Source organism: Bos grunniens, chromosome 13 (assembly GCF_055505025.1).
Source record: "Bos grunniens cultivar Pamir isolate PY7600 chromosome 13, Bosgru_T2T1.0, whole genome shotgun sequence".
NCBI lineage: Eukaryota > Metazoa > Chordata > Mammalia > Artiodactyla > Bovidae > Bos > Bos grunniens.
The window spans coordinates 32,388,122-32,409,905 of NC_141177.1; the positions used below are offsets into that span (position 1 = coordinate 32,388,122).

At 40.6% G+C, this 21,784-nt stretch overlaps 1 non-coding gene across 1 annotated transcript; it reads right to left on the reverse strand.

Annotated features, from left to right (window-relative positions):
* Positions 1-14,959: 14,959 nt before the first annotated feature.
* TRNAS-GGA (transfer RNA serine (anticodon GGA)) lies at positions 14,960-15,031 on the reverse strand. Its single transcript has one exon. It is a non-coding gene; the product is annotated as a tRNA-Ser (tRNA).
* Positions 15,032-21,784: the final 6,753 nt, after the last annotated feature.

Consider the following 21,784-nt stretch of genomic DNA (forward strand, 5'->3'; position numbering starts at 1 on the left):
ATGCCATCCAACCATCTCATCCTCTGTCGTCCCTTTCTCCTCCTGCCCTCAATCTTTCCCAACATCAGGATCTTTTCAAGTGAGTCAGCTCTTCGCATCAGGTGGCCAAAGTATTGGAGTTTCAGCTTCAACATCAGTCCTTCCAATGAACACCCAGGACTGATCTCCTTTAGGATGGACTGGTTGGATCTCCTTGCAGTCCAAGGAACTCTCAAGAGTCTTCTCCAAGACCACAGTTCAAAACATCAATTCTTCAGCGCTCAGCTTTCTTTATAGTCCAACTCTCACATCCATACATGACCACTGGAAAAACCATACCTTTGTCTAAACAGACCTTTGTTGGCAAAGTAATGTCTCTGCTTTTTAATATGCTATCTAGGTTGGTCATAACTTTCCTTCCAAGGAGTAAGCGTCTTTTAATTTCATGGCTGCAATCACCATCTGCAGTGATTTTGGAGCCCAGAAAAATAAAGCCAGCCATGGTTTCTGCTGTTTCCCTATCTATTTGCCATGAAGTATGGGACCGGATGCCATGATCTTAGTTTTCTGAATGTTGAGGTTTAAGCCAACTTTTTCACTCTCCTCTTTCACTTTCATCAAGAGGCTCTTTAGTTCTTCTTCTCTTTCTGCCATAAGGGTGGTGTCATCTGTGATTCTGAGGTTATTGATATTTCTCCCAGCAATCTTGAGTCCAGCTTGTGCTTCATCCAGCCCAGCGTATCTCATGATGTACTCTGCATATAAGGTAAATAAGCAGGGTGACAATATACAGCCTTGACGTACTCCTTTTCCTTCTTGGAACCAGTCTGTTGTTCCATGTCCAGTTCTAACTGTTGCTTCCTGACCTGCATATAGGTTTCTCAAGAGGCAGGTCAGGTGTTATGGTATTCCCATCTCTTTCAGAATTTTCTACAGTTTATTGTGATCCACACAGTCAAAGGTTTTGGCATAGTGAATAAAGCAGAAATAGATGTTTTTCTGGAACTCTCTTGCTTTTTTGATAATCCAGCGGATGTTTGCAATTTGATCTCTGGTTCCTCTGCCTTTTCTAAAACCAGCTTGAACATCTGGAAGTTCATGGTTCACATATTGCTGAAGCCTGGCTTGGAGAATTTTAAGCATCACTTTACTAGCGTATGAGATGAGTGCAATTGTGCCGTAGTTTGAGCATTCTTTGGCATTGCCTTTCTTAGGGATTGGAATGAAAACTGACCTTTTCCAGTCCTGTGGCCACTGCTGAGTTTTCCAAATTTGCTGGCATATTGAGTGCAGCACTTTCACAGCATCATCTTTCAGGATTTGAAATAGCTCAACTGGAATTCTATCACCTCCACTAGCTTTGTTTGTAGTGATGTTCCCTAAGGCCCACTTGACTTCACATTCCAGGATGTCTCGCTCTAGGTGAGTGATCACACCATCATGATTATCTGGGTTGTGAGATCTTTTTTTGTATAGTTCTTCTGTGTATTCTTGCCACCTCTTCTTAATATCTTCTACTTCTGTTAGGTCCCTACCATTTCTGTCCTTTAATTTAGCCCATCTTTGGATGAAATGTTCCCTTGGTATTTCTAATTTTCTTGAAGAGATGTCTAGTCTTTCCCATTCTACTGTTTTCTTCTATTTTTTTGCATTGATCACTGAGGAAGGCGTTCTTATCTCTCCTTGCTGTTCTTTGGAACTCTACATTCAAATCGGTATATCTTTCCTTTTCTCCTTTGCTTTTCACTTCCCTTCTTTTCACAGCTATTTATAAGGCCTCTTCAGACAGCCATTTTGCTTCTTTGCATTTCTTTTCCATGGGGATGGTCTTGATCCTTGTCTCCTGTGCAATGTCACAAACCTCTGTCCACAGTTCATCAGGCACTCTGTCTGTCAGATCTATCTAGTCCCTTAAATCTATTTCTCACTTTCACTGTATAGTCATAAGGGATTTGATTTAAGTCATACCTGAATGGTCTAGTGGTTTTCCCCACTTTTTTCAGTTTCAGTCTGAATTTGACAATAAGGAGTTCATGATCTGAACCAGTTTGCTCCCAGTCTTGTTTTTGCTGAGTGTATAGAGTTTCTCCATCTTTGGCTGCAAAGAATATAATCAATCTGATTTTGGTGTTGACCATCTGATGATGACCATGTGTAGAGTCTTCTGTTGTGTTGTTGGAAGAGGGTGTTTGCTATGACCAGTGCCTTCTCTTGGCAGAACTGTATTAGCCTTTGCCCTGCTTTATTCTGTATTCCAAGGCCAAATTTGCCTGTTACTCCAGGTGTTTCTTGACTTCTACTTTTGCATTCCAGTCCCCTATAATTAAAAGGGCATCTTTTTTGGGTGTTAGTTCACCTGTTGAAGGACTTTCAAATTGTTTCTAGTTTTGACTATTACACGTAGTCAAAATTATACAAAAGTTTGTTTACAGGTTTTTGTGTGAATGTGATTTCTCTGGGATAAATGCCCAGGAATGCAACTGCTGAGTCATACGGAAGTTACCAAATTGTTTTCCAAGCAACTGTATAATTTTACATTTCTACCATCAATGTATGAGTGATTCAGGTTACTTTGTATTCTTGTCCGCTTCTGGTGTCACAACTTTTAATTTTAGCCATTCTGGTAGGTGTGTAGTGCTATCTCATTGTATTTTTATTTTGCATTTTCCTAATGGCTAATGATACTGTATTTTTTTTCATTTACTTATTTACTATCTGTATATCTTCTCTGGTGAAATGTTAGGTCAGATCTTTGGTTCATTTTCTAATTGTTCATCTTATCAGTTAGAAGAAAGAAAACCAATTAGGTTTTTTTTTTGGTTTGTTTTTGATGTGTATGTTTTTTAAACTGTTGAGTTACTGTTTGAGTATTTTCTCCTAGTCTGTGGTTTTTCTTTTAGTCATCTTAAAAGGCCTTTCATAGAGCAAAAGTTCTAAATTTTTATTAAGTTCAATTTATCAAAATTTTTCTTTTATGGATTGTGCTTTTGATGTCAAATTTAAGAACTCTTTACCTAATCTTAGATCCTGAAGGTTTTCTCCCAAATTTTTCCCTAAAGATTTAATTATGCATTCAAGTCCATGACTCATGACTCATTTTGACTTAATTCTTGTGTAAGATGTGATTTTTAAATGGAAAGTTTGGTTTTTTGCCTTTGGATATCCAGCTGTTCCAGCACCGTTTGTGGAGAAGGCTATCCTCCTTCTGTTGAATTGTTTTTGCAGGAAACAATTTTTTGTAAGAAATCAGTTGGGCATATTTGTGTGTGATATATTTGTGGGTTTTCTATTCTGTTCCATTGATCTGTGTATCTATCCTTTTGTTATATTTTGTATGTATGATTTCAGTTATTTTAAATTGGTTGAGATTTGTTTCATGGCTCAGGTCATGGTTTATCTTATGAATTCTTGAAAAAAATGTGTGTGCTCTTATTACTGGTTGTGATATTCTTTTTAAAATTAATTTTTATTAGAGTATAGTTGTTTTACAATTGCAGTATTCTTCGTGTGTCAATTATATCCTTTTGGTTGATAGTGTTGTTGAGTTTTTCTACATCCTTATCGATTTTCTAATAATTTAATCATTTGCTGAGAATGGGGTTGAAGTCTTCATTTATCATTGTGGATTTGATTATTTCTCCTTTCAGCTCTATCAGGTGTTACAGCATATATTTTGAGACTCTTTTGCAAGTATGCACTTGGGATCCTTGTACTTTCCTGGATGATGAATCCTTTTATTCTTATGTCATGTTGCTCTTTGTCTCTAGCAGGAAAATTATTATCCTCATTTACAGATGAGGAAACTGAGCTGTGAAAGAATTTAAAACTAGATCTAGGGACTTGCAGTGGTTAAGACTCCATGCTTCCACTGCATGGGGTACAAGTTTGATCCCTGGTCAGGGAACTTAAAATCCCACATACTACACTATGTGGCCAAAAAAAAAAAAAAAAGAAAGAAAACAGAAAACACTACAACAAAATTAGGTCAAAAAATGAGGGAAATAGAAAGTTGCCACGAGCCAACTCTACAGTAATAACAGTAGCAGGCAAGACCCATTGATGGTGGCTAAAATTAGTGGATAAAAATCAATGAGAAACAAAATCTGAAAGTATCTCTTCAGCATATTTATTAATTATAAAGGGATAATATAAAAGTAGAGAATTCTGGCTGCCAATACTTTAACCAAGGGATCAAGGTAAAGATCACTAATATTAACAATGTTGACATTACATATCCCCTGACATGAAGGGTACACTATTGCTTCTCACTGCAGTCTAATCATGATAAAACAGGTAAACCCAAATTGAGACACACTCTGCAGAGTCCCATAGAGGTGCCTGGATTAGAACCCAGAGCCCATACTATTTCCACTTTAGTCAGGAGAGGTATGGAAGCCAGGGATATGGAGGTGTCTCCTTTCTGAAAGGACATGCACTTGCCTCAGTGCTGACTGGACAGATACTTCACTGCTTGGGACTCACTACTTCAGTGCTCTATGTGGCTGGAATCCACATATCTCTGTCTGAGGGCTTTCCCAAAAGTGTGAAGGTAGTTCTGTTTGTGCTGGCCAAAGAACACCCTCTCATCATTCCTACATGGCCCTCAACGAATGACCAAGAGGAGTAGGTATATAAACATCCCACTCATTTCCTTTTCCCATTGGGCAGAGGTTTGGGGGGGCAAGGGTAACACTGGGACATGTTCTTCATTGGCTTCCAGAGTTCCTCTGTAGGATTGAGCCCTAACAGCCCACTGGCAGCTTATTGATAACCTACCTTTATTGACTGCCTTCCCTTCACTGTCTCATTTCCTTACTCCCCTGTTCATGTTTCCTGGCATCATCTCTTAATTAAACTACTTGCATCTAATTCCTTGTCTGAGAGTTTGCTTCTGGGAGAACCTCACCTAAGGCAATGTTTGAAGGACACCGTTATTCTCCAGTCACAGACTGATTGAAGTTAGCCAAGGCATTATGCATGAGTAGTACCAAACAAAGCTGCCAGGAATAGCTTCTCAGGTGGTGCACTATACAGGTACTGGAGTTGTACAAATTGATGCCTGTATTAGTTTCCTGTTGCTGTTGTATCAAGGTAGCTTAAAACAACACAGATTTGTTATCTAGCAGTTCTGGAGGTCAGAAGTTCAAAATGTGTTTCACTGCATCAAAATCAAGGTATTGGCAGATGTATGTTCATTTTAGGGCTCTATCTAGGAAAGGATCTGTTCCTTGCCTTTTTCAAGCTTCTTGAGACTTCCAATATTCCTTGATTTGTGGCCCTTTTCTCCATCTTCAAAGTCCGCAGTGTAAAACCTTAAAATTTCTTTCTCTTTTACTCCTCTGTTTCCACCATCACATCTCCTTATCTGACTCTTCTGCCTCCCTCTTTCCTTTGAAAAGACCTCCTGTGATTACGTCGGACTCAGCTGGATAACCCAGGATAATCTTAAGATACTTAATTTAAGTATATCACAAAGACCTTTATGCCATATAAGGTAACATATTCCCAGGTTCTGAAGATGTAGACTTCTTGGGGGGTTATTAGTCTGCTTACCACAGCATCCATAGTCAAAGGTCCAGAATAAAGAGCCTATGTATGAGGTGGCAACACCTGTGCAGAGAAAGCACAGTGAGGGAGAGGAAGGTGGCCAAAGAGTTATGATATAAAATGGAGAAATACATAGAGGAAGACATATTTCTTATATATATACATATTTCTGTATACACACACACACACACATTATTCCTTGTGCTTAGCTGGTAAAGAATCTGCCTGCAATGAGCGAGACCTGGGTTTGATTCCTGGATTGGGAAGATCACCTGGAGAGGAAAAGTCTACCCACTCCAATATTCTGGCCTGGAGAATTGCATGGGCTGTATAGTCCATGGGGTCGCAAAGAATCAGACACAACTGAGCGACTTTCACTTTCATATATAATATACTTACACACACACACATATACATATAGAGAAAGGGAAAGGTACATCCAACTAAACGCAGAGTTCCAAAGAATAGCAAGCAGAGACAAGAAGACCTTCAATGAACAGTGCATAAAAATAGAGGAAAACAATAGAAGGGGAAAGTCTAGGAAAGTCTAGAGATCTCTTCAGGAAAATTGAAAATATCAAGGGAACATTTTGCCCAAAGATGGGCGCAATAAGGGACAGAAACATTGGAGAATTAGTAGACAGAGAAGACATCAAGAAGAGATGGAAAGAATACATGGAAGAATCGTACAAAAAAAGATCCTAATGAATCAGATAACTATGATGGTGTGGTCAGTCACCCAGAGCCAAACATTCTGGAGTGTGAGACCAAGTGGACCTTAGGAAGCACTGCTGTCAGTAAAGCTAGTGGATGTGATGGAATTCCAGAAGAGCTATTCAAAACCCTAAAAGATGATGCTATCAAAGTATTGCACTCAATATGTCAGCAAATCTGGAATACCCAGCGGTGGCCACAGACTGGAAAAGGTCAGTCCCCATCCCAGTTCCCAAGAAGAGCAGAACTAAAGAATGTTCAAACCACTGGACATTTGCACTCATCTCCCATGCTAGTAAGGTCATGCTTAAGATCTTGCATGCTAGGCTTCAGCATTACACAAACCAAGAACTTCCAGATGTCCAAGCTGGGTTTAGGAAAGGCAGAGGAACCAGAGATCAAATTGCCAATATTTGCTGGATTGTAGAGAAAGCAAGGGGATTTCAAAAAAAGTCTACCTCTGTTTCCTTGACTACACTAAAGTCTTTGACTGTGTGGATCATAGCAAACTGTGGAAAGCTCTTAGAGAGATGAGAATGCCAGACCATCTCACCTGTCTTCTGAGAAATTTGTATGTGGGTCAGGAAGCAACAGTTGGAAACCTATATGGAACAACTGATTGATTCAGGATTGAGAAAGGAGTATGACAGGGCTGTCTGCTGTTACCCTATTTATTTAACCTACACGCTGATACCAGTCCATTCTGAAGGAGATCAGCCCTGGGATTTCTTTGGAAGGAATGATGCTAAAGCTGAAACTCCAGTACTTTGGCCACCTCATGTGAAGAGTTGACTCATTGGAAAAGACTCTGATGCTGGGAGGGATAGGGGGCAGGAGGAGAAGGGGACAACAGAGGATGAGATGGCTGGATGGCATCACTGACTCGATGGATGTGAGTCTGGGTGATCTCCGGGAGTTGGTGAAGGACAGGGAGGCCTGGCGTGCTGGGATTCATGGGGTCGCAAAGAGTCGGACACCACTGAGTGACTGAACTGAACTGAACTAATACGCTGAGAAAATCATGAGAAATGCCAGGCTGGATGAGTTACAAGCTGGAATTAAGATAGGCCAGAGAAACATCAACTTCAGATATGTGGATGATGCCATTGTAATGGCAAAAGTGAAGAGGCACTAAAGAGCCTCCTGATGAGGGTGAAGGAGGAGAGTGAAAGACCCGGCTTAAAACTTAATATTAAAAAATTAAGATCATGGCATCCAACCCCATTACTTCACGGCAAATAGAAGGGGAAAAGGTGGAACTAGTGACAGATTTCCTCTTCTTGGGCTCTAAAATCACTGTGAATGGTGACTGCAGCCATGAAATCAGGTTATTGCTACATGGCAGGAAAGCTATGACAAACCTACACAGTGTGTTGAAAACCAGAGACATTACTCTGCTGACAAAGGTCCGTATAGTCAAGGCTATGGTCTTCCCAGTGGTCATGTATGGTTGTGAGAGCTGGACCATAAAGAAGGCAGAGCACCAAAGAATTGATGCCTTCAAATTGTGGTTCTGAAGAAGACTCCTGAGAGTCCCTTGGACAGCAAGGAGATCAAACCAGTCAATCTTAAGGGAAATCAAACCTGAATACTCATTGGGAGGACTGATGCTGAAGCTGAAGCTCCAGTATTTTGCTCATGGAATATGAACAGCCAACTCATTAGAAAAGTCTCTGATGCTGGGAAAGATTGAGGGCTGATGGAGAAGAGGGTGTCAGAGGATGAGATGGTTGGATGGCATCACTAAGACAACGGACATGAACTTGGGCAAACTTTGGGAGATAGTGAAGGACAGGGAGGCCTGGCATGCTGCAGTCCATGGGGTGGCAAAGAGTTGGACACAACTGGGAGACTAAGCATCAACATACATATCATATATTTATACAATTTGTATATAATATATTATCAACAAATTATTGGTATATAAATACACACAGAGAGAAAGAATGTGTGTGTGTGCACGTGCTCACTCACACGTGGCTTCGGGGAGTGAGGTGGAGTGAATGGAATAGTGATAGGATCTGGAAGGAACAAGAGGAACTTTAAGGAGAAAACAGGTAGGATGGGTCTGTGTCTAAGGAAGTGGCCCTATTCGAGGTAGGACTGCAGAGAAGTGAAGCCAATGGATTTTATAGACAGACATCTTAAAAACCACCAGGAAGGTGCACAAGATGGAAAAAAAAATGAAAGGGCATGTGGTCTGTGGCTCCAGGCAGACCAGATGGTTGGTAGAGCCTTCCCTAAGTGTCCAGGATTGCAGAGAGAGACAAAGAGGCAAGGCTCTGAGACCAGGGAGACGAAAAAGGAGAAGCTAGGTTTGTCATGGGAAATAAGGCTGCAGTTTCACATTTGGAAGTGCTTATGTTTGGGAGACCTGAGTTCAATCCCTGGGTAGGGAAGATCCCCTGGAGAAGGAAATGGCAACCCACTCCAGTATTCTTGCCTGGGAAATCCCATGGACAGAAGAGCCTGGCAGGCTGCAGTCCATGGGGTTGCAAAGAGTTAGACACGACTGAGGGACTGTAACTTTTACTTTTCACTCTGTGTCATGAGTAAGTGTAGGGTTTAGCAACAGGTTGAGGAAGAAATATTACACTTGCAACTTCTATAAAACATTTTGTTCTTTATTAAAAATCCTTGCATATCAAGTGAGATTCATCCATGAATTCATGTAACAAACATGAATTTGTTCACTGAGCTGCTGCTTGGCACTGAGCAGTTCTCTGCACTGGAGACAGAAGCAGTGAACAAAGAAGGAGAGTGAAAGGACTCAGGGAAATAGCTAAAAAAGAAAAGAGAAGACAAGTGGGTGAGTGAGGGAGTGGGTGAGTAGATGACAGAGGCAGAAAAGGCTTTTCTTGGCAGGAGGTGATGTGGGTTTTCAGTATCCTTGACATCTGCAAAGAGAGGCTTGCCCAGCTCCCATCCTCCTGCCCATCTGGCCTGGAGAGCAGATTTAAACCAGCGTTCCCCATTCTCCTCCTCCACGAAGTCCTTTCTATTTTCCTTCCTCCTTTTCTTCTTCCCATGTCTTCCTGGAGCTTGGGAGGACCAAGCCTGGAAGAGACAGAGACTATGGTGTCCTTCTCTTGCTTCCACTTTTTTCTTTCCATCTTGGACCCAACTTAAAAAACAAAAATGTGTAGAGGCCTACTGCAGGGAATACAAGATAGGAGACTCCCATTGCCAAGGGCAGTTGTCCAGCAAAGGTCATCTGGGAGCCATTAGCAGCCAATGTGCCCAAAAGCTATAACAGGGTATATCAGATTGTAAAGGGGATCTGTATGAGGCAGCAACAGTGTCCACAAAAACATTTGTAAAGTAGCAGATAAACTTATACTTGGCTGGAGGGAATGCACATTGGTATAATACTTTGGAGATCAATTTGATAATATCTTACAGCTGCTGCTGCTGCTAAGTCTCTTCAGTCGTGTCCGACTCTTTGTGACCCCATGGACTGCAGCTTACCAGGCTCCTCCGCCCATAGGATTTTCCAGGCAGGAATACTGGAGTGGGTTGCCATTGCCTTCTCCGAATATCTTACAGAGTAGAAGACAAAGTGTTTTATGACCCAGTGCTTCCACTTCCAGTCATATACCCTAGAGATTTCTTTACATATGGAAGAGTCTTATAGAGAGGGAGAGAGGAGTGCTATAGACTGGGCCCCCAGGGAGCACTGGCATTTAGGCAGCTGGAAGAAGATGGAGACTCAATTGTAGACTGGAAGAAGTAGGAACTGTGGTCCTGCTCATTGCAATGTCCCCAGTGACATGTCTGCCCATGAGGAAAGCTCCTGGGGTGCACAGGAAAGGAAGGAAGAAGCAGTGAAGGAGACAGAGGTCAGAGAGAAAAAAAATGATGATCCCTCACCCTGAATACCAGAGAAAGAGATTGTTAAAGGGGATTGGACAGTGAGAAATAAAATATTGCCTGCCATATCAGTAAACGAAGAATGTCACAGTCATCAGCAATTGCAACCACCCTTAACGGTGAGCCTGAGGGAGTTCAGGAAGGAAACAAGGAATGCCAAGCATCTAGCAGCCATCAGACTGTAGCTACCACCAAAGGTGCAGCCTGAGGAAACTGAGGATGAGAAAACACAGGATTCTGATCCCAGATAGCTGAGGTGCACATCTAAGGAATGACTTCAGTGAGCCCAGACTCTTGCATCTTTCCACACATAGAAAAGTGATAAACTCCTTAACTTGAGATATCTAGTTTTCTTTTTATAACAGTAGCCAGAGCTGTGTCATAGCCATCCTTTGGGTCCTCTGCTGCAAAAGTAGAATCAAGTCTCAAATAAAATCTTTTAAATTACATCTGCTAATATTATACATGTAGGACAGTACTGTATCATACTTCTGTGAATGTAAAATATCTTGTACCTGCTTTATGACATGTAGTAGGGACTATGCTATATCACAGCTATTTTTAATGACACTGTTCTAGAATTTTTTTCTTTCTGGATTATGATTGAAAAGCTAATAAAAAAATGGTGCCAAGTACCACAACAGTAACAGAACTTTGCTATTTTCTGGAGTTTTGTTTTTCATCTTTTTTTTTTTTTTAATGGAGAATGCTGGATGTGTCTCTAATTTTGCTCAGATGACTGCAGAACCTAGAAAAGCTGTGGATGATATTGATGTATGACATACTGCTATTGGTCTTTTATGTGAATAAATGAATCTATCTATATCTAACTTGAATTTTTAGAAACTTCAGCTGTGCTGTCAACTTTGGAAAAATATCCCAGTTGTACATGTTGGTTGACATTGTACAGAAACTGACAGCCACATTGCTGTGCTGGGTCTTTGTTGCTGCACTCGGGCTTTATCTAGTTGAGGCAAGCAGGAGCTACTCTCTAGCTGCAGAGTATGAACTTCTCATTGTGGTGGCTTCTCTTATTTTGGAGCATGGGCTCTAGACGTGTGGGCTTCCATAGTTGTAGAGCATGGTTTTAGTTGCCCCTTGGCATGGGGAATCCTCCTGGACCAGGGATTGAACCCGAATCCTCTGCATTTGGCAGGTGGATTCTTAACCACTGAATCACCAGGGAAGTCCCAAGACACTTAATTACTTTGGGGATTTTTTTTTTTTTTTTTTTTATCCATTCAGCGAGGACCAAAAACCCAGCCCATAGCAGTGTCGTAGGATTAGAAGCAATATATATAAGTGGCCAATAGAGTCCCTGTGTGGCAGCTGGCCTCCAGTATGGCTCCAGTGATCCTGGCCTCCTGGTGTTCCCCTCTTACACGGACTAGGGCTGGGCTGTGTAACCAGTGTGGAAATGTCAATGTGTAACTTCCAAAGCTAGGTCACAAAAGACACTGCCACTTCCATCTTGTTCTCTCTTGGATCCTTTTCTCTTGGAAGAACAGCTGCCATGTCAGGAGGACACTCAAGCAGCCCTCTGGGCAGGTCTATAAGGCGAGGAGCTGAGGTCTCCTGCCAATGGCCAGCACTATTTGGCCAGTTGCATGGAAAAGCCAACTTGAAAATGGACCCTTCAGCCCCAGTCAAGCCTTCTGATGTCCATAGCCCTGGCCAAGCTCTTGGCTGCAATCACATAGAAGACACTGAGCTACAACTACCCAGTTAAGCCACTTCCAAATTTCTGACCCTCCCAAACTGGGTGAGACTGTATCAGTATTGTTATTTTAAGCTGCTAGGTTTTAGGGTAATTTGTAACACAGCAATAGGTAACTAATATGCCCTGGCACATGGTTTATATAATGATAAAAAAAAAGCAACTAACAGCCATATTGGTCTAGAAACATTAACATAATTTTTTCCATTTGTATAGGGGCAATGTATTTAATGGTATTAAATATGTAAGATCTTATCTAATGAGTTTGATACAGAAACTAATAAAGTATTCTCAACCTCCCCCAAACAGAAACAAAGCAGTAGCCTTTTGTTTTGACTATGTGGTATTTTTGCAAAAACTTCTGTATATCCTGGCTCCCCCAACCCCTCACTTCCTCTTCAGAACAGTTTTCTTAGAGCTTATGTGAAAGCCTGTCTCCTAGGCTTGAAGTCCTAATAATATCTGCTGAAAAAAACATAACTGTCAGTTCTGGTTCAAGATAGCAGAGTAGAAGGACATGAGCTCATCTCCTCCTGTGAGAGCACCAAAACTGCAACTAGCTGTTGAACAGCCATTGATGGGAGGATGCTGGAACACACCCAAAAAAGATAGCCCATGTCCAAAGACAAAGAAGAAGCTGCAGCAAGACGATAGGAGGGGCACAATCACAGTAAAATCAAATTCCATATCTGCTGAGTGGGTGACCCACAGCCTGGAGAGCAATAATGCCAAAGAAGTTCTTGCACTATTGTGAAGGTTCTGAGCCCCATGTCAGGCTTCCCAGCCTGGGGATCTGACAAAGGGACTGGGAATCCCCAGGGAATCTGACCTTGAAGACCAGTGGGATTTGATTATAGGCCTTCCAGAGGACTGAGGGAAACAGAGATTCCAGTCTTGGAGGGCACAAATAAAATTTTGCATGTACCAAGACCCACAGAAGAGGAACAGTGACCCCATAGGAATCAAAACTATGTGCTAGTGTTGGAGGGCCTCCTATGGAGGTGTGAGTTGGCAGGGACTCACCACAGGGATGGGGGCACTGGAAGGTCCCCTTTGGTGAACCCTCTTGTAGTTCACCATTAACCCTACCATAGAGCCTGTAGACCCCAGGCTGGGTCGCCTCAGGCCAAACAACTACCAGGGAGGGAGTGCAACACCACTCAACAGCAGATAATTGGATTAAAGCTTTGCTGAGCAAGGCCCTGCCCACCAGAGCAAGACCCAGTTTTTCCCATCACCAGTCCCTCCCATCAAGAAGCTTACATAAGACTCTTAGCCTCATCCATCAGAGGGCAGACAGAAGCAAAAAGAAACACAGTCCCACGGAGGCTAAAACAAAAACCATATTACAGAATGTTAATCACAATGAAAAAGCAGAAAGTTATGTCCCAGATGAAGGGACAAGATAAAATCCAAGAAAAACAACTAAGTGAGGTGTAGATAGGCAAACTTCCCCAAAAAGAGTTCAAAATAATGATAGTGAAGATGATACAGGATCTTGGGAAAAGAATGAAGAAGATGCAAGAAATGTTTTCTATAGACCTAGAAGAACTAAAAAACAAACAGAGATGAATAATGCACTAGAAGGAATCAATAGCAGAATAGCAGAGGCAGAATAACTGAGGCAGAAGAATGGATAAATGACCTGGAGGACTGAATGGTGGAAATCACTGACACAGAACAGAATACAGAAAAAAGAACGAAAAGAAATGAGGACAGCCTTAGAGACCTATGGGACAACATTGAATTCTAGCATTCTCACTATAGGGGTCCCAGAAACAGAAGAGAAAGAAAGGACCTGAGAAAATATTTGAAGAGATAGTAGCTGAAAACTTCCTGAACATGGGAAAGGAAATAATCAACCAAATCCAGGAAGCACAGAGAGTCCCAAAAAGGATAAACAAGGAGAAACACACCAAGATACATAGTAATCCAACTGTCAAAAATTAAAGACAAAGGTAAAATATTAAAAGCAATAAGGGAAAAGAAACAAATAGCATAAAAGGAACTCCCATCAGGCCATCAGCTGACTTCTCAACAGAAACTCTACAAGTCAGAGGGGAATGGCATGATATATTTATAGTGATGAAAGGGAAGAACCTACAACCAAGACTACTCTACCCAGCAAGTCTGTCCTTCAGATTTGATGGAGAAATCAAAAGGTTCCAGATAAGCAAAAATTAAGAGAATTCAGCACCATCAAATCAGCTTTACAACAAATGCTAAGGGAACTTCTCTAGGCAGGAAATGCAAGAGAAGGAAAAGACCTACAGAAAATAAACCCAAAACAATTACGAAAATGGTAATGGGATCATATATATCAATCATTACCTTAAATGCAAATGGATTAAATGCACCAACCAAAAGACACAGACTGACTGGGTGAATGAAAACATGTGCCTGTATGCACTTCCATTTACCACATCACTCTGCTTGACCCTGCTCCCTGCTGCTTCTGCTGCTAAGTTGCTTCAGTTGTGTCTGACTCTTTCCGACCCCATAGATGGCAGACCACCAGGCTCCTCTGTCCCTGGGATTCTCCAGGTAAGAATACTGGAGTGGGTTGCCATTCCCTTCTCCACCCTCCACCCCAATTGTACGTAATTATTTTAAATTGTTAAGTTAATCACGTTCCCATTATGGCTTGCAATTGTAATTATCTTTTTCTTATTTTGTCTGGTTATTGATTGTGAAAACTGATAAATGTCTTTTTCTATTGTGGTTATGCGACTTTTTTTAAAATTTAAATTAATTAATTTATTTTAATTGGAGGCTAATTACTTTACAATATTGTAGTGGTTTTTGCCAAACATCGACATGAATCAGTCATGGATGCACATGTGTTCCCCATCCAGAACCCCCTTCCCATCCCATCCCCCACGGCCATCCCAGTGCACCAGCCCTGAGCACCCTGTCTCATGTGGCTATGTTTCTATTATTCACTTAATATCATTGTATCATGATTGGTCAACAGAAAAATAATAGAACTCTATATCACTAAAGAAAGTGAAGTTGCTAAGTCATGTCCGACTCTTTGCAACCCCATGGACTGTAGCCCACCAGGCTCCTCCCTCCATGGGATTCTCCAGGTAAGAGTACTGGAGTAGGTTGCCATTTCCTTCTCCAGGGGATCTTCCCGACCAGGGATCGAACCTGGGTCTCCCGCATTCCAGGCAGACGCTTTAACCTCTGAGCCACCAGGGAAGCCCTAAAACTAGTATCTAAAAAAACCAAACAAACACCTGTAATCACTTTTTAAAATGCAGATGCTTGTCAGAATTATATGGAAATTTTTTGAAAAATACAAATGCTCAGGTGTTGCCTTTTTTCTCTAGAGCTCCAGATAGTTTCTAATGAGCAGTCATATTTAAAAACAACTGGACTCTATGACGATCTTTTACTTTTATGTTTGTTTTACTCTTTCTATTTCATATTCAGTGCTCCCATTTCATTTATGTTCTCCAATTTTTCCATCTGTTCTTTTTTTTTTTTTGATGTTTTCTCAAGCTTTTATCAAGCATAGTAGAAAAACTTTTGTATACATATATATATAAATATTTATAATATATATTTTAGAAAATGTATGAATTTTTGCCTAAATTAAAAAGTTATGACATTTTGATTCTACTTGCTTGACTTAGTATGAATAGAATGCTAGATTTCTAATTAAAAGTGTATATACAAAGCAACAAAGGTTTACTGTACAGCATAGGGAACCATAGTCAATATCTTATAATAACCTATGATGGAAAATAATTTCAAAAATAATATATGTGTATTTGTATAACTGAATCACCTTGCTGTGTACCTGAAACATTGTAAGTCAACTATACTTCAATAAAAAAATATATATATTAAAAAAAAGAAAACATAACTCTCAACTTTTAGGTTGTGCATTTTTTTTTTTCAGTTGATAGTTATGGTAACCACGAAGGGACCAGAGCAACTTTCTCTCCTTTGCCTGAACTCTAGAAGGATCCAGAGCCTTGATACCAGCAGAGGCCTCCTGTGCCTCTCTGTCTCCTTGGAGAATCCAGATGAATTGGGTGAGTCTCTACTGGTTCTCAGATCTCCCTATTTTTGGTTGATGATCCTGAGTTTTATTTGGCAGTGTCTAACAAGTAATTTGTTTCGCAGTTGAAAGATATTGGGGAATGACCCCTGCAATTGAAAGATATTGGGGGAGCCTGGTTGAAAAACACTGGGGCTCAGTTTAGACACTGAGTGGATTATCCTCAGTGAAAGCCACTAGGAAGATTTTACTCAGTTTAAACTGACTGGTTTATCCTTGGTTGAAGGACTGGGAAGGCTTTGTTCACTTAAAAGACTGAGTAGTGTTGGATTGGGTAATTAAGAAGACTGGCCTGCCATTTTTCCTTGAGTTGGCTACACTAGTGATATTATTTTGACAAACTGACCTCTGAATGGGGAATAAAAGTTTTCAAAACAAGAAAGACATATTGCCAGCCCCCACCTAATATCCCACCCAGGTTTATATATCTGCAAAATTTACAAGTACTTTCATTGGGAATTAGAGGAAATCCACATTAAAAATGAGGAGGCTCTTTTATTGCATACGTAGTTAAGTTTAAAACACTGGCTTGATAAAAATAGTTTTTCAGAATTCTTACTGTAAACAAAGGCCTTCTGGGGAAACTTGCATTTCTCTTCTTGTGTCTTTGAGATGAAAATGTTCTACCTGATCTTCTTAGGGGGTTTTGTGTGTATGTGTGTGTGTGTAGAAATCTTGATCTCTGTCATACTATTTTTAAGAGTAAACTTTCTGGATATTTTTATTTAGGTGACATCCTCCCCCATTCTTTTATGGAAAAGCCTCTTATGTCTTAATGGTTTGAATTACTATTAATATATATCTCATTAATAGCCAAATATGGATCCTTTAAACTGGAGAAACTTCTAAATTGGTAAAATTTTAGAGCACTCTCATTACAAATAGCTCTTTTATTGGTACTTGTATAAAAATCAAATTAAAGGGAGAAAAAAGAAATATGTTTAATGGTTAACCTACAAACTTCTTTAGTTTAAAGCAAGTAAGAAAAACCAGTTTGGGAAGCTTTATTTGTGGTCTTCACTTCCCCTCAATGGGTTTTACAGATGCCAATAAAACATTAGAATAATGAATGTTAACAAGAAAAAAAACCTGTGAGGAAAGTCTAGATACTTGTTGGGACAAGAAAGAAATTTTAAAAAGGACTTATCTCAAATAAATAAAGAAATCTTCAGATGGTTATTTAAAATGGGATAAATAAAATAGACATGTATGTGATTAAAACACGAGGTTTTGATATTATATTAACTAAGATTAAATGGGCCAAAAGGGATCCCCTACTAATCTCCAACATTAAAAATCACATGAGTCTGCTCTATTTACCCCAGTTTTTAAAATATATATTTAAGAGGCTGGAAAATTTTTTTTACACTGAGATGCTTAACCAACAATTACTTGGGGCAACAGTTAGGCCAAGAGCCTGAATTCCTTGACTCAAACCTCTGTTGACTTAAAAAATATTAGCAACCTGAAAGTTGAGAATTATGTTTTATTCAGGAGGAATTTTTAGGACTTTAGGCTGAGAGAGAGCATCTCAAAGAACACTGACAGAACTCTCTGAGGAGGTAAGTAAAGGGAGGAGCCAGTTTATATGGAAGTTTTGCAACAAAATAGTCTGGACATCAAAAGATTATTGTTAAAGAAAACCAGATATCCAAAGGTAAGGAATTTTGTGCTTTTCTATGTATGGGAAGATGCAAGAGTCTGTCTCACTGAAGCATTCCTTTGATACGCACGTCAGCTATCTGGGACCCGTATCCTCTGTTTTCACATTCTGAGTTTCCTCAGGGCTCAACGTAGGGAGTGTGTACTGTCTGGTGGCTGCTATATGGCAAGAATTATTATCCTCTTGATGAAAGTGAAAGATGAGAGTGAAAAAGTTGGCTTAAAACTCAACATTCAGAAAACTAAGATCATGGCATCTGGTCTCATTATTTCATGGCAAATAGATGGAGAACCAGTGGAAACAGTGACAGACTTTATTTTTTTGGGCTCCAAAATCACTAGAGATGGTGACTGCAGCCATGAAATTAAAAGACGCTAGCTCCTTGGAAGGAAAGTTATGACCAACCTAGACAGCCTATTAAAAAGCAGAGACATTACTTTGCCAACAAAGGTCTGTCTAGAGAAAGCTATGGTTTTTCCAGTGGTCATGTATGGATGTGAGAGTTGGACTATAAAGAAAGCTTAGTGCCGAAGAATTGATGCTTTTGAACTGTGGTGTTGGAGAAGACTCTTGAGAGTCCTTTGGATTGCAAAGAGATCCAACCAGTCCATCCTAAAGGAAATCAGTCCTGAATATTCATTGGAAGGGCTGATCCTCCAATACTTTGGCCTGATGTGAAGAACTGATTCATTTGTAAAAACCCTGATGCTGGGAAAGATTGAAGGCAGGAGGAGAAGGGGACAACAGAGGATAAGATGATTGGATGGCATCACCAACTCCATGGACGTTAGTGTGAGTAAGCTCCAGGAGTTGGTGATGGACAGGGAGGCCTGGGGTGCTGCAGTCCATGGTGTTGCAAAGAGTCGGACACGACTGAGCAACTGAACTGAACTGAACTGTCTGATGGCTGCTATATGGCAAGAATTATTATCTTCCTGAGTTCCCTCAGGGCTCACCAGCTCACCATCTGTGGTGGCTGCAATTGCTGGTGACTGCGACATCAGTGTTTACTGATATGGCAGGAAATATTTCATTTCTCACCCCCTCTGGGGACCCCAGAGTACTTTATATAAAATTAGATAAAATGGTTAGGGAATAAAGGAGAAAAACTTCTAGAATTTCTCCTATAAGATTGAAACTTGTCGACTGGATCCTAATGAAAGCTAAATTTAACTGTATAAAAGTTGATAGCACTGAGAAATGCTTCCCTTGTGTGTTATTATAAAACAAGGCATATAAATCTGTCTCTCAGGAAGTATTAACTAAACATACTAAAAGAAACCAATAGGATAATCTGATCCACACAAATAAGCAAAAACTGGAAACTAGCATTCAGGGGTTAATTAAAGTAAAATTAGTGACTTTTGCTCTGGGGTTTAACTTGTAAACTTAGGAAGGTGAAAGGTCTTTGCTGAATGTCCTATACAGTCTTTTGAAGGCATGATTAATTAAACTCTAGAAGATAGAATTCATAAATTTCAGTTTAGTTAGAAATCTTTTCACTGATATATAGTCAGACAAGTCAATCTTTTAAATTCATCTAGGTGACAGACTGGAGGAGGAGATAGCAACCCACTCCAGTACGCTTGCCTGGAAAATCCCATGGATGGAGGAACCTGGTAGGCTACAGTCCATGGGGTCGCGAAGAGTCGGACATGACTGAGTGACTTCACTTTCACTTTTCACTCTTATGCATTGGTGAAGGAAATGGCAACCCACTCCAGTGTTCTTGCCTGGAGAATCCCAGGGACAGAGGAGCCTGGTGGGCTGCTGTCTATGGGGTCGCACAGGGTTGGACATGACTGAAGAGACTTAGCAGCAGCAGCAGCAGGTGACAGACCAGTTCTTTGGGGAACTAAAGCAACTGTTGATCACTTATAAAGCTCTACAGACCAGAAATGGAAACAGAGGTCACATGGACCCGAGGCTGAGCCTAATTAGCTCAATCAGGCAGAATTTGAAACAAAGGAAAAAAAAATGACAAAGTGGCTGTTCAAGCCACTGGGAATGCTCCCTCAGCCAAGCTTTTCAAAGAATAAAACCTTAGTCTTCTGAGCAAGCAACTTTAATGATTCCAATTGTCCTTTGTAAAATAGTAAGCTTATATTGTACTACCTGATTCATAACTATGTTTTCTTTCTAAAGGTAAGCCATGAGATCTCTAGTTTTGCCCATTTATAGGTCTGTGTACACATTATATTCAAAAGCAGAGACACTACTTTGCCAACAAAGGTCCGTCTAGTCAAGGCTATGGTTTTTCCTGTGGTCACGTATGGATATGAAAGTTGGACTGTGAAGAAGGCTGAGTGTCGAAGAATTGATGCTTTTGAACTGTGGTGTTGGAGAAGACTCTTGAGAGTCCCTTGGACTGCAAGGAGATCCAACCAGTCCATTCTGAAGGAGATCAGCCCTAGGATTTCTTTGGAGGTAATGATGCTAAAGCTGAAACTCCAGTACTTTGGCCACCTCATGTGAAGAGTTGACTCATTGGAAAAAACTCTGATGCTGGGAGGGATTGGGGGCAGGAGGAGAAGGGGACGACAGAGGATGAGATGGCTGGATGGCATCACTGACTCGATGGACGTGGGTCTGAGTGAACTCTGGGAGTTGGTGATGGACAGGGAGGCCTGGTGTGCTGTGATTCATGGGGTCACAAAGAGTCGGACATGACTGAGCAACTGAACTGAACTGAACTGAACTGTACACATTATACATATGAGATATCTTTACCTCCAGAAAGTATTATCAAAATTGAATTTATAAAGAGCTCATTTTAATTTGAAAGTGTTTACAAATTAAATATAAAAGAAACCAGCCAAAATGACTCAGATTCATTCATGCTGGGAAATATTCAATATTAAATTGATATCTGGTACTAAAGTTAAAGTTTGTTGATCTAATTTATATAGACATGTCTTTAGAGTCATCAACATTAAGTATCAGTATAATACTTTATTGTATCTAGGTTTAACAGAAGTCAAATAAGACCCTACTGTATCTTTTGCAGGGGCTTCTCTGGTGGCTCAGTGGTAAAGAATCCCCCTGCCAATGCAGGAGATGTAAGAGATGCAGGTTTGATCCCTGGGTTGGAAGATCCCTTGGAGAAGGAAATAGCAACCCACTCCAGTATTCTTGCCTGGGCAATCCCATGGATAGAGGAACCTGGTGGGTTACAGTTCATAGGGTTGCAAAAGAGAGACACAACTTAGTGACTAAACAACGAGACAATGTATCTGTTGCAAGGAAAATAACTTGACATGATGAAACTTTAAGGTAAATGTAAATAAGAGAAGAGCTTTTGAGTAAACTCTTTCAGAATAATTATATTTTAGCTATGTCTACTTAGAGACTTCCCTGGTGGCACAGTGGATAAGAATCTTCCTGCCAATGTGGGGGATATGGATTTGACTCCTGGTCTGGGAAGATCCCACATGCCTCAGAGAAACTAAGCCTGTGTGCCACAGCAACTGAGCCCATGCTCTAGAGCCCATGAGCCATAACTACTGAGCCCACGTGCTGAAACTACTAAAACCTGTGTGCCTAGAGCCTATGCAACAAGAGAAGCCATTGCTATGAGAAGTTTGCGCAACACGAAGAAGATTAGACCTCACTCTCGCAACTAGAGAAAGCCTGTACAAAAGCAACCAAGACCCAGTGCAGCCAAAAATACATAAATGAAGAAATAAAATGAAAAAAGTTTCAACCTGAATTATTTGTTTTTTAAAAAAGAAGTGTCTACTTAAAATGATTTCTTAGGAAGAAATGTCTGTTTAAATGTCTACTTAAAATGAACTTTGGTAACAAAGTTCTAGAGTTTTGCTCATTAAAGTGACAGAAGTTTATGAATATGTCAGTCATTCCCAAATAAAATAAGATACTAAGAGAGCAATTACTAAACAGAGAAACAAAAGTATTTAGGACTATTAATGAAAATGTTTGGTGTCACCTTGAGATGTTTTTAGAAATGATCACTGATAGGGTTGGGCAGGAGGCAGAGTTTAGGTGGTCTGTCCACCCCTGTGGTGGTGCTGTGTGCTGGGATCATGCACAATACCCTGCTTTCACTCCCAGTTCAGCTGCTCGGACACGTCTGACTACTTGTGATCCCGTGGACTGCAGCATGCCAGGCTTCTCTGTCCATCACTAACTCGCAGATCTTGTTCAAACTCATGACCATCAGGTAGGTGATGCCATCCAACTCTCTCATCCTCTATCATCCCCT